The following is a 14,874-nucleotide window of genomic DNA, read 5'->3' as shown; positions in this document are numbered from 1 at the left end:
AGGAGCTCTTGAAGACTGAAAAAGAGAAAAATAACCAAGAAACAAACAAGAAGGAAGACTGGTCCTAGAATCCTAAAAGATGGAACTTTAGAACTAGTGATGTATAACATGGCCCCTCTTTTTTTTTTTTTTTTGTAAGGTTAGATTGTTTACTTGAGATTTTTCTTGTTTCTTTAGGTAGACTTGTATAGCTATAAACTTCCCTCTTAGAACTGCTTTTGCTGCATCCCATAGGTTTTGGATCATCATGTTTTCATTGTCATTTGTCTCTAGGTATTTTTTGATTTCCTCTTTGATTTCTTCAGTGAGCTCTTGGTTATTTAGTAATGTATTGTTTAGCCTCCATGTGTTTGTGTTTTTTACGTTTTTTTCCCTGTAATTCATTTCTAATCTCATAGCTTTGTGGTCAGAAAAGATGCTTGATATGATTTCAATTTTCTTAAATTTACTGAGGCTTGATTTGTGACCCAAGATGTGATCTATCCTGGAGAATGTTCCATGTGCACTTGAGAAGAAAGTGTAATCTGCTGTTTTTGGATGGAATGTCCTATCAATATCAATTAAATCTATCTGGTCTATTGTGTCATTTAAAGCTTCTGTTTCCTTATTTATTTTCATTTTGGATGATCTGTCCATTGGTGTAAGTGAGGTGTTAAAGTCCCCCACTATTATTGTGTTACTGTCGATTTCCTCTTTTATAGCTGTTAGCAGTTGTCTTATGTATTGAGGTGCTCCTATGTTGGGTGCATATATATTTATAATTGTTATATCTTCTTCTTGGATTGATCTGTTGATCATTATGTAGTGTCCTTCCTTGTCTCTTGTAACATTCTTCATTTTAAAGTCTATTTTATCTGATATGAGTATTGCTACTCCAGCTTTCTTTTGATTTCCATTTGCATGGAATATCTTTTTCCATCCCCTCACCTTCAGTCTGTATGTGTCCCTAGGTCTGAAGTGGGTCTCTTGTAGACTGCATATATATGGGTCTTGTTTTTGTATCCATTCAGCAAGCCTGTGTCTTTTGGTTGGAGCATTTAATCCATTCACGTTTAAGGTAATTATCGATATGTATGTTCCTATGACCATTTTCTTAATTGTTTTGGGTTTGTTTTTGTAGGTCCTTTTCTTCTCTTGTGTTTCCCACTTAGAGAAGTTCCTTTAGCATTTGTTGTAGAGCTGGTTTGGTGGTGCTGAATTCTCTTAGCTTTTGCTTGTCTGTAAAGCTTTTGATTTCTCCTTCGAATCTGAATGAGATCCTTGCTGGGTTGAGTAATCTTGGTTGTAGGTTCTTCCCTTTCATCACTTTAAGTATATCATGCCACTCCCTTCTGGCTTGTAGAGTTTCTGCTGAGAAATCAGCTGCTAACCTTATGGGAGTTCCCCTGTATGTTATTTTTCATTTTTCCCTTGCTGCTTTCAATAATTTTTCTTTGTCTTTAATTTTTGCCGATTTGATTACTATGTGTCTCGGCGTATTTCTCCTTGGGTTTATCCTGCTTGGGACTCTACGCTTCCTGGACTTGCGTGGCTATTTCCTTTCCCATGTTAGGGAAGTTTTCGACTATAATCTCTTCAAATATTTTCTCTGGTCGTTTCTCTCTCTCTTCTCCTTCTAGGACCCCTATAATGCGAATGTTGTTGCGTTTAATGTTGTCCCAGAGCTCTCTTAGGCTGTCTTCATTTCTTTTCATTCTTTTTTCTTTATTCTGTTCCGCAGCAGTGAATTCCACCATTCTGTCTTGGAGGTCACTTATCCGTTCTTCTGCCTCAGTTATTCTGCTATTGATTCCTTCTAGTGTAGTTTTCATTTCAGTTATTGTATTGTTCATCTCTGTTTGTTTGTTCTTTAATTCTTCTAGGTCTTTGTTAATCATTTCTTGCATCTTCTCGATCTTTGCCTCCATTCTTTTTCCGAGGTCCTGGATCATCTTCACTATCATTATTCTGAATTCTTTTTCTGGAAGGTTGCCTATCTCCACTTCATGTAGTTGTTTTTCTGGGGGTTTATCTTGTTCCTTCACCTGGTACATAGCCCTCTGCCTTTTCGTCTTGTCTATCTTTCTGTGAATGTGGTTTTTGTTCCACAGGCTGCAGGATTGTGGTTCTTTTTGCTTCTCTGGCCCCTCTTTTTGACACATAAAATTGCATATATGTTCATAGAAAATGTCTGGAAGGATGGATACCAAAAAGTTGACAGAGGTAATCACTGGGTTCGGTGATTATGGGATCTTAAATTTCTTCTTTATGTGTATTTATATTTTATAATTTTAGGTAATTTTAAAACGTCTCTTTAAACATTAGAACCAATAGTTTATTAAAAGAGAATGAGATCCCAGGATGGTAAAGAATCATTCACTTGGTCTGGTTGCTCAAAGAGGCAATTGCTCTGAAATCAAGTAGAAAAGGTGGAACAGGGGTCAGCTGGCATCTTTCCCTGAATCTCCTTTCATTGGTATGAATTCCACGCACCATATCCTGCTGTTTGGTCACTATCTGGATAATCTTACTGAATTGTAGACATGAGAACTGGAAGAAACCATACAGATCATCATGAGAAAAAAGAGAAACCTAGAGAGGGTGGCACACTCTCCTAAGGCTCATGGACAGAGGGAGAGCTGAGACCCGGAGGCGGGGCTTCTTCTATTACTGCAGGAGGCTGCTATCAAGGTCTTGTACATGGACCACTGGACTAACACAAGTCATAGCATTTATTTCCAGTTCAGCTTCTAATGAATAAGCCACTTGTCTATGCCAACATTTCTGAAGGCTTATTCATCGAACAATCACTGAATACCTGTACCCTGTCCCAACATATTCTGGTCACTGGGTATAAAGATGGAAGTCTTCAGGATCTACTTACTAAATGTCCCCAGGCCTAGCTAGACATTTTAATTTAAAGACATTTTAATAGAAAGGCCCAACTCTCCATGACTGAAGTCCCCAGTTGCTCTCCTGGGCATTCATCGCCCTCACCCTGGTAATTTTAGGGAGTCTCAAGATGGGGACATGAGGGTTAGGGTTTTGTTGGTAGTGTCTCACAGACATGTTCCTCACCCCCACCCCCCAGGACCTCATTTGGGAAGTCAATGTCCCAAAAACCATTTGAGGAGATATGATGGTTAATTTCATGTGTCAATTTGGTTAGGTCAGATATTCGGTCAAATACTATTCTAGATGTTTCTGTGAAGATATTTTTAGATAGGATTAACATTTCGAATAAAGCAGATTACCCTCCATATCCACTCAGTTGAAGGCCTTAATAGAAAAAGAAAAAGACTGACCTCCTGGAAGATGAGGGAATTCTGCCAGCAGGCTTGGACTTTGGACTCAACTACAACTCTTCCCTGGGTCTCCAGCCTGTTGGCCTACCCTGCAGGTTTTGGACTTACCAGTCTTTGTAATCATGTAAGCCAATTCCTTCAGATTCTCTGTGTCTGTCTCTCTGTTTCTCTCTCTCTCTCTCTCTCTCTTTCTCTCAACCTCTCAGTCTCTCTCTCTCTTCCCCCTACTCCGTGGATAGATAGACTGATGGTAGATAGATAGATAGATAACCTCCCTTTATCATTATAGATAGATAGATAGATATCTAGATATATCTATCCATCTATCTATCTATCTATCTATCTATCTATCTATCTATCTATCTATCTATCTATCTACCTATCTATCCTTCCTATTGATTCTGTTCTCTCTAACTCACACAGGAGGAGAACCATCAGTAGCACAAGCCCAGAGAACCCTATCTTCTTGCTACTCTAGGGACTAACTGTGCTGCTACTTCACAGCCACCCCCAGACCCTGCTGCTTTGTCCTGGGACAGAAATGGGAGGATGGATGCCACCCTCCTCGACTCTGTGTCAGGCTTGCTTGAATCAGCTAATATGACAAAGGGATGTAATGCCTAATGGCAAGAAGCACTTCTAAAACTTCTTAAAACATTTTCTTTTACTAAAATAAAACTATGAAAATAGCAAAATAAGTAAAAATAGCATTAATAATAATTTATAGATTTAAAAGTACTCATAAAGACTCTTGCATACTTTTCCATTTTCCATATTTTACTGTCTGGACACTTTTCAGATTTGCCTTCCCTATGGTTTCACAATGATTTGCTTGTAAATCAACACTTTTTTGCAGATAATAGGCATGCTAAAAAGTTTTTTCTTCTATGTTGGATTCTTCATCCACATATTCAGTGTGTTTGGCGCTTTTTAGCATGGATTTGTGGGGCTTCTCTCTCATGTTCTATTGTGGTCCCAGGGGTATGAAATAACTTGAATAAAATAGTAGCCTTGGGCTTCCCTGGTGGTGCAGTGGTTGAGAATCTGCCTGCCAATGCAGGGGACACGGGTTCGAGCCCTGGTCTGGGAAGATCCCACATGCCGCGGAGCAACTAGGCCCGTGAGCCACAACTACTGAGCTTGCGCATCTGGAGCTTGTGCCGCAACAAGAGAGGCCGCGACAGTGAGAGGCCCACGCACCGCGATGAAGAGTGGCCCCCGCTCGCTGCAACTAGAGGAAGCCCTCGCACACAAACGAAGACTCAACACAGCCAAAATAAATAAATAAATAAATAAATAGCGTTCCCTTTAAAAAAAAAAAATCGTAGCCTCATTACGTATTATGTGAGAAAGGTGTTATTATCCCTATGGTACAGAAATGGAAACTGAGGTTCAGAGATGTCCAATAACTTCCCTAACACCCTTCAACTTGAATGTCCCAAGCTGGCCCTGAACCCAAGGCTATGTGGATCCAAGCCCACACTGACTTCCGTGATTTAGATGATTCGGATAATTTCTATTTAATTAGCTCAGCCTAGCTGAGCAGTGACTTGCCGAGTTTGTGCCACCACACGCAAGGTCATTCAGCACCTTGTCCGTGTCCGTGATAACCCCACGGCATGGCCTGTGCTGTCTGTTCCTCTTAGATGTGACCCTGTTCTCCGCCTCCTCTCAAACTAAGCCAGCTGGTCCGTCTCCAGCCTTTGTTTACTTCCCCTCAGCTTCCTTGATCTTTCCCAAGGCTTCAGTGCTTCCTCTCCGCCTTCTGCTGTACCTCAGCTTTCTAGTCCTCGCTCCTAGCTGACTCCCAACAACTATCTTCTTCATCTGATTATTCTTAACTGAAATGAGTCTCATGTATATGAAGCAAAATTTTCATGGTTGCAAAAAAAGGCACCGTATTAGTCAGCACAAGTGACTGAACCCCAATTCAATCAGTTTTAGGGAATTAATTGGCTCAGGTACCTGGGAAGTCTGGGGGCGCTGCCTCCAGGCATGGCTGTATCAAGTGGCTCAAGCAATGACATGAAGAGTTGTCTATCTTTTGACTTGGTTTGACTTCTCTCAGATAGAATTTCTCCAATGTGGCAGCAAGAATGCCCTGGCATATCTAGGTTCCTATGATCCCTACCTCTCTTGATCTCAAGGCAAGAGAAAGAAACTCACCCCTACCCCACCCTCACCCCCAGCTCGCATACAAACCCCCATCATGATTTTGATTTACGCTGTTTGGGTTGCATAGCCATCCCTTTGGCAAAGGGGTGGGGACGTGTTTGACAGCCTCAGGGACACGACGCAAAATTGGTGTAATGTTACCCATTACCTTTACAAAGGAAAGCAGTAACTATCCACCTTGGTCCACGTAACAAACTTTCCCCGAGGAACATGCATGACAGCAGAGGGAACACGAGTTCTCCACTTAACCCCCATGATCACCACAGGCTGATTTGGGAAGACTTACCCCCCATTTCCAGTTGGCTTGGGATGGGAGGGGGCCCAGCCTTAGAGCCAGGCAGGCCAGGAGAGAACAGCCAGAGGCCACAGGCCTCAGTATCCGGAAGCCCCTCCCTCATCATAAATGTCCCAGTGACCAAGGGGCCTGCCCGAATCCCTGGAGAGGAGGGTGGAGAGTGCCCAGTTGCTCCTCCACTTCTTCCCCTCCCCGGGCGACCTCAGGGACAGTTTTCAATATGCATATTCCCAATGTCCTTCTTTTTTCTCCCAGATCTAAATGATGATGGTGATGGCGCTGCTAATGACAGTGATAGCATAATAATATAAAACTAAAGCTTACTGAACACCCAAGTACTGCTCAAGATGCTTAAGAGGCATTAACTCATCTAATCCCATCAACAAGTCTGTTTTACAGGTAAGAAACTGAGGCATAGAGAAATTAAGAAATTTGCCCAAGATCACAGAGCTAGCAAGTGGAGAGCTGGGCTTTGCACTCAAGCAGTCCCTTAACAGTTAATGAAAATGAATGTTAACTGAGCACTTGGTATGTCCCAAGTGCTTTATAAGGATTATCTTTAATTTTTACAGCAGTGCAACAATGCAGTGAATATTATCCTTACTTCACAGAAGAAGAGAGTGAGGTGTAGGAGGGATAACTAACTCGCTCAGTCCCCAAAGTCTACAGGGACCCACCCGGCTAAGTGGTCGGGAGCTGGTTCTGAACAGCAGAGAGATATATCTGAAGCTGCACTTCTGGAAAATGAATCTGGCAGCGGCGTAGAAGAGAGACTGTCTTTTCTCGGCTCAGTAGTACCAGCTGGAAGATCTGACCACAGAGCCAGCAAGGGGCAGAGCTGGGGTTAGAACCGCATGTGTCTGATTCCCGTGCCTGCGTTCAAATCCCCTCGGCCGAGTGGACTGAGGCTGCATAAACGCTTAGGCTCCACAGCCCTCGTCCCTCATCGTGGGTGCTCTTTTGCCTCATGGCCCTGCTGTGCTTCCTCTTGCTTTGAACCCTTCTATTGGCCCATCTCAGCAGCAGACAGCTCCTCTGAGTCGAATATGCTCAGAAAAGCCCAAATCCGCCACCAGTTGGAGCTGGTAAGGCTGCAGTACTTCCTGTTGAATTGGGTCCTGGGGGCAGAAACTGCAATGTCATTTATACCCAAAGCTCTTTATTCGTGGGGCTTTACAAAACACAGAAGGCTGAGTCCTGTCTCATGGAGCCAACAGACCACAGACGTACATAAAATAACAGAGAAGGATAATAAAGTCTCTCCCCTCTCCTTACACCATAACTTCCATTCTGCCTGAACAGCCCCCGCCGCTGCCCCTTTTGTTTCTTTCATTACCTTCCTCCGAGCAGGCTTATTACTGACATAGACGCCTAATTAACACATCAGGTTTCCCCTTTTCCAAAAAGTCTCGGAAATTTGCCTGTTCCATGATGCTGTTCACGCGAAGCCCCCCCTGCCGTCTTTATTTGTTCTGCTTTTCGTCCTGGCTTGTATCATTTGTTTCTCTGTATTGAAAGCTTGTCAGCTCATGGAACCTGGCAAGTATTAATTAGGAGGATGGTCCAGCACACGTCGCAGCTTGATGGAAAGCAAGCCTGAGTGGGGAACTGGGCAGAGAATCAGAAATAAGCGGAAGCAAGCAGGAGTGGGAGACGGCTTAAGACCATGACCCAATTTTCAGGCCCGGGGCGACCAACAGGCAGCCTTTTGTTTCTTTTTTTTTTATAACTTTATTTATTTTTGGCTGTGTTGGGTCTTCGTGGCTGCGCACGGGCTTTCTCTAGTTGCGGTGAGCGGGGGCTACTCTTCATTGCGGTGCGCGGGCTTCTCATTGTGGTTTCTCTTGTTGCAGAGCACAGGCTCTAGGAACACGGGCTTCAGTAGTTGTGGCTCGCAGGCTCAGTAGTTGTGGCGCATGGGCTTAGTTGCTCCGTGGCACATGGGATCTTCCCAGACCAGGGCTCGAATCCTTGTCCCCTGCATTGGCAGGCAGACTCTTAACCGCTGCGCCACCAGGGAAGTCCCAACAGTCAGCTTTTTGTGCCATGATTCTTTACTTGGGCTAAGCCAGTCTTCAGCTTGTGCCATTAAAGCTCATATCGGGTCTCGCTTCTGTGCCTCCACCCAGTTTGTTTCCCTCTGCCAGGATGCTCTTCCTTCTGTCTTCCACCTCTCTGAATTCCACTGATTTACAAGGCCAAGATGAAGCCCCATCTCTTCCAAGAATCTTTCCATGATTCCTCCAATCCTAATTAACCTCCATTTTCATGACACTCTTACAGTATTTGTATCACAGAATCTAGCCCTTGACTATGTAGTCTTCTCAAAGAGAACTGTCTCAGCCTCTCCTTCCCTCAGTCTGGAGAGAAAGAAAAAAAGGGTTCCTCCAGACACAGGTTGAATAAGAAAGAGGCTTGTTAGGTGTTTTGGGTCAGACATACCCCCAGAGCAGTCCTGCAGCCACCACAACGAGGGCAGCAGGAGAAGAGCTCGGCAGGCACCTAAGATTAAACAGCAGCTACGAAGGGGAATCACCAGCCATTGTTCAAAAAGTATGACCAAGTATACACACCTCCGCGGCTGCCAGCTGCAAAGGGTTGCCCACCAGTGAGAGAAGCAGCTCAACTGAAAACCAGCTTCTGCAATTTGAAGTGTCTGCCCTTAGAATTTTGGACTCATCTGAAATACCTATTCCTTGTCCTGTACACAGGTTTTAATACATGTGATGAACTATTGGGGGGTCTCTCTGATCCCCTCAAAACTCTTTTTCCATTTCTGGATGCCCTACCCTTGGCTTCTACGTTTGCATCCAAAGGCCAGCACCAGTGACTCTCTTCAGAAGACTGGAATTTAGATTCTCCTGGGGGGCCCTTGGTCGATGACTGACTGGTACCCAACATGAAAGCCCAGCTCTCTGCCCAGAGTTGAGATCAAGTCTGCGGTGTAACTTATACTCCACGGCCGTCCCAGGGTCAGGCTGAGGCTCGGACTTGCCTGCAGTGGCTCCCTGGCTTGGCTTCTTTGTGTTCTCTGTCCTGCCTGTCTGTCCTCCCACTCCCACCCCATCCTCTCTGATTTTCCCCAGGGAGCAACTCCTTTAAAAATTCCTTGCACATGAATCTTCATTTCCGAGTCTGTTTCTGGGAGAACCTGACCTAGGATAATACGTACGGTGTGTTTTTTCTTTGGTCATTGGCAGTCATACACCCCACCCCACCCTGCCAGTTCCACATCTTTGAGTGATGATTGTCATTCTCTTTGAAGTAGCCCTCCAGGACCCAACTCCAAGTAAGTTTCGCCACAGAGCCCATATTTCACGTTACATCATTGCAAACGTGCCCTCCAACCCAGTAAAAATCCACCCAGTCACTCCTAGGTGATGTGATAGCAGATACGCAGTCAGAAACTGATTTTTACTTATTCCATTTAGAAGATAAAATGTATCTTATTTTTTCTTCTTGGACTTTCCCCATTTAAAATAATTTCTATGTAATACATTTAAGGACATCAATGTACTAAAATGTTTTGTCTGTGAAAGAGAGGAACCATTAGGACCAAAAGGAGTCACGGAGCTTGTATATATAATTAAGACAATGATGGTTACTTTCGATCCTGGGTAAAGGTTTCGTTTCACTTTTATATCCCAAAGTTTGCAAAGATAACCAATTAAATGTCATCTCTCATTGTCCTAGAAAACAGTAATACCTTCCCCCTCTGTGACTTTGGATGCTGTCAATGGAGTCACTGATAGATTTCATCCCTCTTTCTAGATCCAGCATTCCTGATATTGTGCCTCAGCACATTGTGCTTCAGCACCCCTGGCCCTGCCCTAAACTCTTCTGATAAGCTACCAACGAAGCAAAGGAAACATTTACCTTTCTGTTCTTGGTCACAATCACTAGACTCTTCCTAACTTCATTAAAATCTATCCCTAAAACCCCACCAGCATGTTGTCACCTTTGTTGCAGGTGTGCATGTTCACTTCCTACCTCTCCAAGCCCAAGGCCAAGTCTTGTAGTTCTGTGTTCCCCTATTTTGCTCGGCACGGGTCCAAAGTCACACCTGCCAAACGCATCAATCTCATGGGAATTGAAAGTCTATCAAGCCAGGCAAATAGGGTCTGTACAAGATTCAACCTATTCATGGGTCCAGGCAACTTTGCAAGCTAGAGCCTCAACTGGCAGCTGCAATGTACTATTCTACAATATAATTTCTCACACTCCTTTAGCCACCTGCTGGAAGGTGCACTTGGTTTTCTTTCTAGCTCTATCGTTCTACAACTTGATCCCTTTTTCTGCCTCCCTGAGATATTTAAGTCCTCCTGAACTCAAGGATTTCAGTACTTCAGATTTCTAAGAAAGGCAGTTTATTAGGAAACCTGTGTTTACTCAAGTATGTGGCAAGTCCCACTTGGCCAGCAAGCTAAATGTGATTCCTTGGAATTTTCTTCCAAGCATGGACTCCGGGGAGCTAAATGTAACATTTAGTCATCAATAGGATAACTTAGGTTCATTCTTTCTACTTAACTTCTAAGAAGGGATTGGAGTTCACGCTGGTATTCTCTAGAAAATGGAACTACCTTCCCACCCTGTAGAGGTATGTTATTATTGAAAGAGCCACCTATTTCCTGCGCTGGCTTCCTCTATGCTTTGGGACTTAGGCACAGTGCCTCTTCAGACGTGCTGACTCTTTATGGCTTCGACAATGTAATAGTGGATAAATGCCGTTGGCCGTTTACCATTTGGGATTCAACTCCACGTCTGGATCTTGTTATGCAGGCGTTTTCAGAGCATTACAGCTCAGCTGTGAAAGCACTCTGGCTTAAAGCGAAAATGCAGTAGAACCTTGCTAATCTAACAGCTTAATCACACTTACCACCCCTTCACAGCAAGGACTTAATAGTAAGACTCAAAGAGAGGCCCCATGTCTTCAGAATGCACAGGAACACATTCTCCTGATGACTGTGTTATCATAAATAATCTCCAACTTTGCTTATTGAGGCAAATGAGACATTACTTTACCGCTGTGCTATCCTTTTAATGCAGCCTTCAAGGATAGCTTCAAAATGCTGGAGAACTTGACTGAGATATTCTGGCTAATGCCTTGAATTCTATCCTTCAGTACCAAGACTCTGTGAAAAGGTATTGTGATCCTGGGCCATTTGGTGTCTTCAGGTGCCTGAAGACAATCTTTAGAGGAATGTTCTAAACAAGGAATGTTTGGATTTAGATATGGAAATTCACACATATATAATTCTAATTATTTGGCCAGAGTAGGTTAGTCCATTTTCTCTCCCTGTGGTGGGGAGGGACGCTTTCCTATTCATATTGAAGTTGTTTCCAGTTATCTCTAAACGATTTCCATGGCATATACTAGATAAATTTGTTTGCTATTTACCATCTCGCCATTCATAAAACAGAGAGTGTGTTTCCAAAAGAAGAGAGACTGAAAAAGTGACCTATTGTTATTTTTGAAATCTAACTGATCTCACCTAAATTCTACTATCTCTAACCGGGAAATTACAGTTGAAAGTTTCTGTGTGTGTGTGTGTGTCCAAAATCATTATACTCTTCTATATGAGGAAGTTTTTTACAGATTCCAGAAGGCAGCCCTCAGTAACAAAGTTTAATGGAGATACAAGAGGGAAAAGTTGATGGCTCATGTTTACAAGTTCCCATGAAAATGAGTACCAATCTATCCAACGAATATGTTTTCTACTGAGTATAGTGCTTGAATCTGAGTACAACATAAATACCTTGTACAGACGGATATGGCCATTTTAGTGACTTAAAATGTCTTGATGGTTTGGGTTATAATCCAGTGTCATGCAGGCTTCCCGTACATGGGGCTTTAGAATGCCCAGTCTCTGGTTATTTCAGAATAGGGTCTAGGTATGTGACTTGCTTTGTGGAGATCCCTTATTTTTTGGCAACAGGTTGCTCAAGACTTCCAAAGTAATTGGTATTCTCTCTTGTTACTTCATCTATTCTAGAGATGACATTTGTCAAAGATGGAAAAGACACCTCAGAGTTTTGCCCTGACTCAAGTTGTCCCAAGTGATGCCAATTTAACATCACTCCTTATAAATAAATTACTACAGACCCAATCAGAAGAACCAAAGTTTTTCTTCAAGAAAAGGGTATTTTTCCATATATGCAAATTGAGCCAGATATTTCTCTTGTCAGAAACTCAGCATCATTGCATGTGGCAGGAGAAACCTCAGCAGTAATCCAGTATTCCAAAGAATTCTTAGCTGATAACTTAACCTCTGAGGGAAGGAATTCCTAGGAAATCAGTGGAGAGTAACCGCTGAGGTCCGCATCTCAACTTTTCTGGGTTTCATGATCAGTATGATCTTTCCAAGTGAATTCTTGGGAGTCTACAGAAAATCTGTTGCAAATTTAAAAATAATCCTTTACAAACATATGTGAAATTATGTCCCTGCCTTGCTCAAAACATTCCCCTGACTTCCCATGACATTCGGAAGAAAATTCAGTCTTCACCATGCCTCCAGGTTTCCTCATGGCTGGCCTCTGCTTGAACCTGTGGCATCCTTGCCCTCCCTCATGGGCTCCGGTCACCGTGGCCTCCTTGATATTCCAGCCTCCAGCCTCGAGCCTGTGCACTCACCGTCCCCCTGCCAGAAGCGCTCTTCCCCCAGATGACTCACCCTACACCTGTGACTTGTTCCCTCATTTGGTCTCTGCTCAGATGTCTCCCCTCCTCAGAGAGGACCTCCCTGAACCCCCATTATGGGCTGAATTGTGTCCTCCCAGAATTCATATTGAAGCCCTAGCCCTCAGCATCTCAGAATGTGATTATATTCACCAATAAGGCCTTTAAAGAGGTGATTAAGTTAAAAAGGGTTTGTAAGGGTGGCCCTAATTCAATATGACTGGCGTCCTAATAAGAATAAGAGATTAGCACAGACAAAGACACACAGAGATGACCAAGTGAACACACAGTGAGAAGATGGCCATCTGTAAGCCAAGGAGAGAGGCCTCAGAAGAAACCAAAACTGCTGGCACCTTGACCTTGGACTTCTAACCTCTAGAAATGTGAAAAAACACATTTCTGTTGTTTAAGCCACTCTATCTGTGATATTGTGTTATGGCCGCCAAGCTAATACACTCCCCCAATCTAAGGGCCCTTCCCTGACTACTCTCCCCCATTCTGTGGTTTACATCTCTTCCTAGCCCTTGAGAGTACGAACTTATTTATTTATTTATTTAATTTCATTTTGTTTCATTTCATTTTTTTCTTTTCCATTATGGTTTATCACAGGGTATTGAATATAGTTCCCTGTGCTATACAGTAGGACCTTGTTGTTGATACTTTTTAAAATTGAGATTTAATTGACATATAATATTATATCAGTTTCAGGTGTACAATGTAATGATTTGAGATATATATATATATATATATATATATATATATATACTGTGAAATGATCACCATAACAAGTCTAGTTAACATTCACCATCGCACATAGTTACAATTTTTTTCTTGTGCTGAGAACTTTTAAGGTCTATTTACTTTCTTAGCAACTTTCACATGTACAATACAGTATTACTAACTACAGTCACCGTGCAGTATGTTTCATCCCCAGGACTTATTTATTTTATAACTGGAAGTTTGTACCTTTTGACCACCTTCACACATGGTAGGTGTTCAGTAAATATTTGCTTAATGAATTAATAAATATATTAAATAATGCACAGTAGTCTAGCTCTACAATAACTCTACTAGGAGCTTTGAGCCATGTATAAATACAGATATTAAGGTCTTGTGTTTCAATCAAATGAACCAACTTATTCCCTAAATGTATAGAAACCTGGATTGAAGTGGTTATAATCCTGGCAGGCACCTCGAAAATGACATTGAAATGAACCTAAGAACTAGAAAGGTACTAAGTGGAAGCTGTGAATATGATATCAAATTCAAGAACATAAAATGGTTTTTCTTTCTGCTTTCTGGTCATTATACTATATTTGGAATAGTTAGGAAAAAACACACAACAAAGAAGCTAATGTTCTAAAAGGCAGAGATACTTGAAAGTCTTTGAACACCTCACCAGAAATAATTTAACCCAATAAGATTAAAATTCCAGATCAAAGGTAGCAAAAATACAGAAAGGGAAGAAAGACAGTTGTAAGACCTCCCATTCCCACACACGTTTACCACCACGCCAATGATTAGTAGACGTGGGGTTCCCATAGCAAATAATTTCCATTTCCACCACCTGTAAGGAATAAGCATTACATCAATTCTCTCGGAAACATAGCTGGTTTCCATCACTCATGATCTGATTGGTCTAGGAACAGATAAACAATAGAGAAAAAATAATGATACACAAGGATGAATCTTTACCATCATATAATCAATCAGCAAACATGTATTGACTACCTGCTACTATTTGAAATTCTATCCATGGTGTCATAGGAAAATCCAACATTATATTCAAAAGCTTCATGTGATTTATGTAGTCAAGCAAACCTACATTAAATGGATATTAAGCCCCTCGCAGGAATGTAAGCCAGGGCCATGACACTGATTCACCTCTGTATTTCAAGATCCTTACACCTAGCTAGGGCTGCATTAATATTTGTTGAATGAATAAATGAATATCAAAATAGAAGTAAAAATATGGCAGTGGCTCAGTTTCTTGAGTGATCCATGAGTCATGAATTCAAAACTGTTAGAATCTTTAGAAGGACTTTGGTCAGCAAGCTTTGTAGGGAAAAAACAGGCTACTGGACGTCCAATCCAAAGATAAAGATTCCCTACACTCAACCTCGTGGTCAAATATCATCCAGTGTCTAGCACTGACTGCTTTACTGGCAGCGGCAACAAATGTCTGTTATTTTGGTCTGTCCTTCATGGACTCCCTCCTTCTTTGAATACCGACATCTCAGTTTGCCTTTCTCACTCTTGATCCACACAGTTTAGGTGGAGCCAAACCCTCTCCCCACCCAACGAAGATGGGCAATTGGCTCAGGTCAGGCCAAGCCAAGGCTGCCTTTCACTTGACCACAGTGATTGGTTTAGGGATATTAGGTGACTCAAGACAGGTCCACAAGACTCAAGGCCAAATTCATGCTGGGACTTTAGAGGGAAAA

At 42.4% G+C, this 14,874-nt stretch overlaps 1 protein-coding gene and 1 long non-coding RNA gene across 3 annotated transcripts in view; one reads left to right on the top strand and one right to left on the bottom strand.

Annotated features, from left to right (window-relative positions):
- EFCAB11 (EF-hand calcium binding domain 11) overlaps positions 1-14,874 on the bottom strand; it is a 229,403-nt gene that overhangs the window by 21,057 nt on the left and 193,472 nt on the right. The window lies entirely within an intron of this gene.
- LOC309624946 overlaps positions 1-14,874 on the top strand; it is a 436,224-nt gene that overhangs the window by 315,150 nt on the left and 106,200 nt on the right. The gene's annotated exons all lie outside the window — the stretch shown is intronic.

The sequence above is a fragment of the Balaenoptera borealis genome (assembly GCF_965194805.1).
Source record: "Balaenoptera borealis genome assembly, chromosome: 3".
NCBI classification, from domain to species: Eukaryota; Metazoa; Chordata; class Mammalia; order Artiodactyla; family Balaenopteridae; genus Balaenoptera; species Balaenoptera borealis.
The sequence above is the reverse complement of the archived record's forward strand: the minus strand, read 5'-3'. Positions and strand labels throughout refer to the sequence as shown.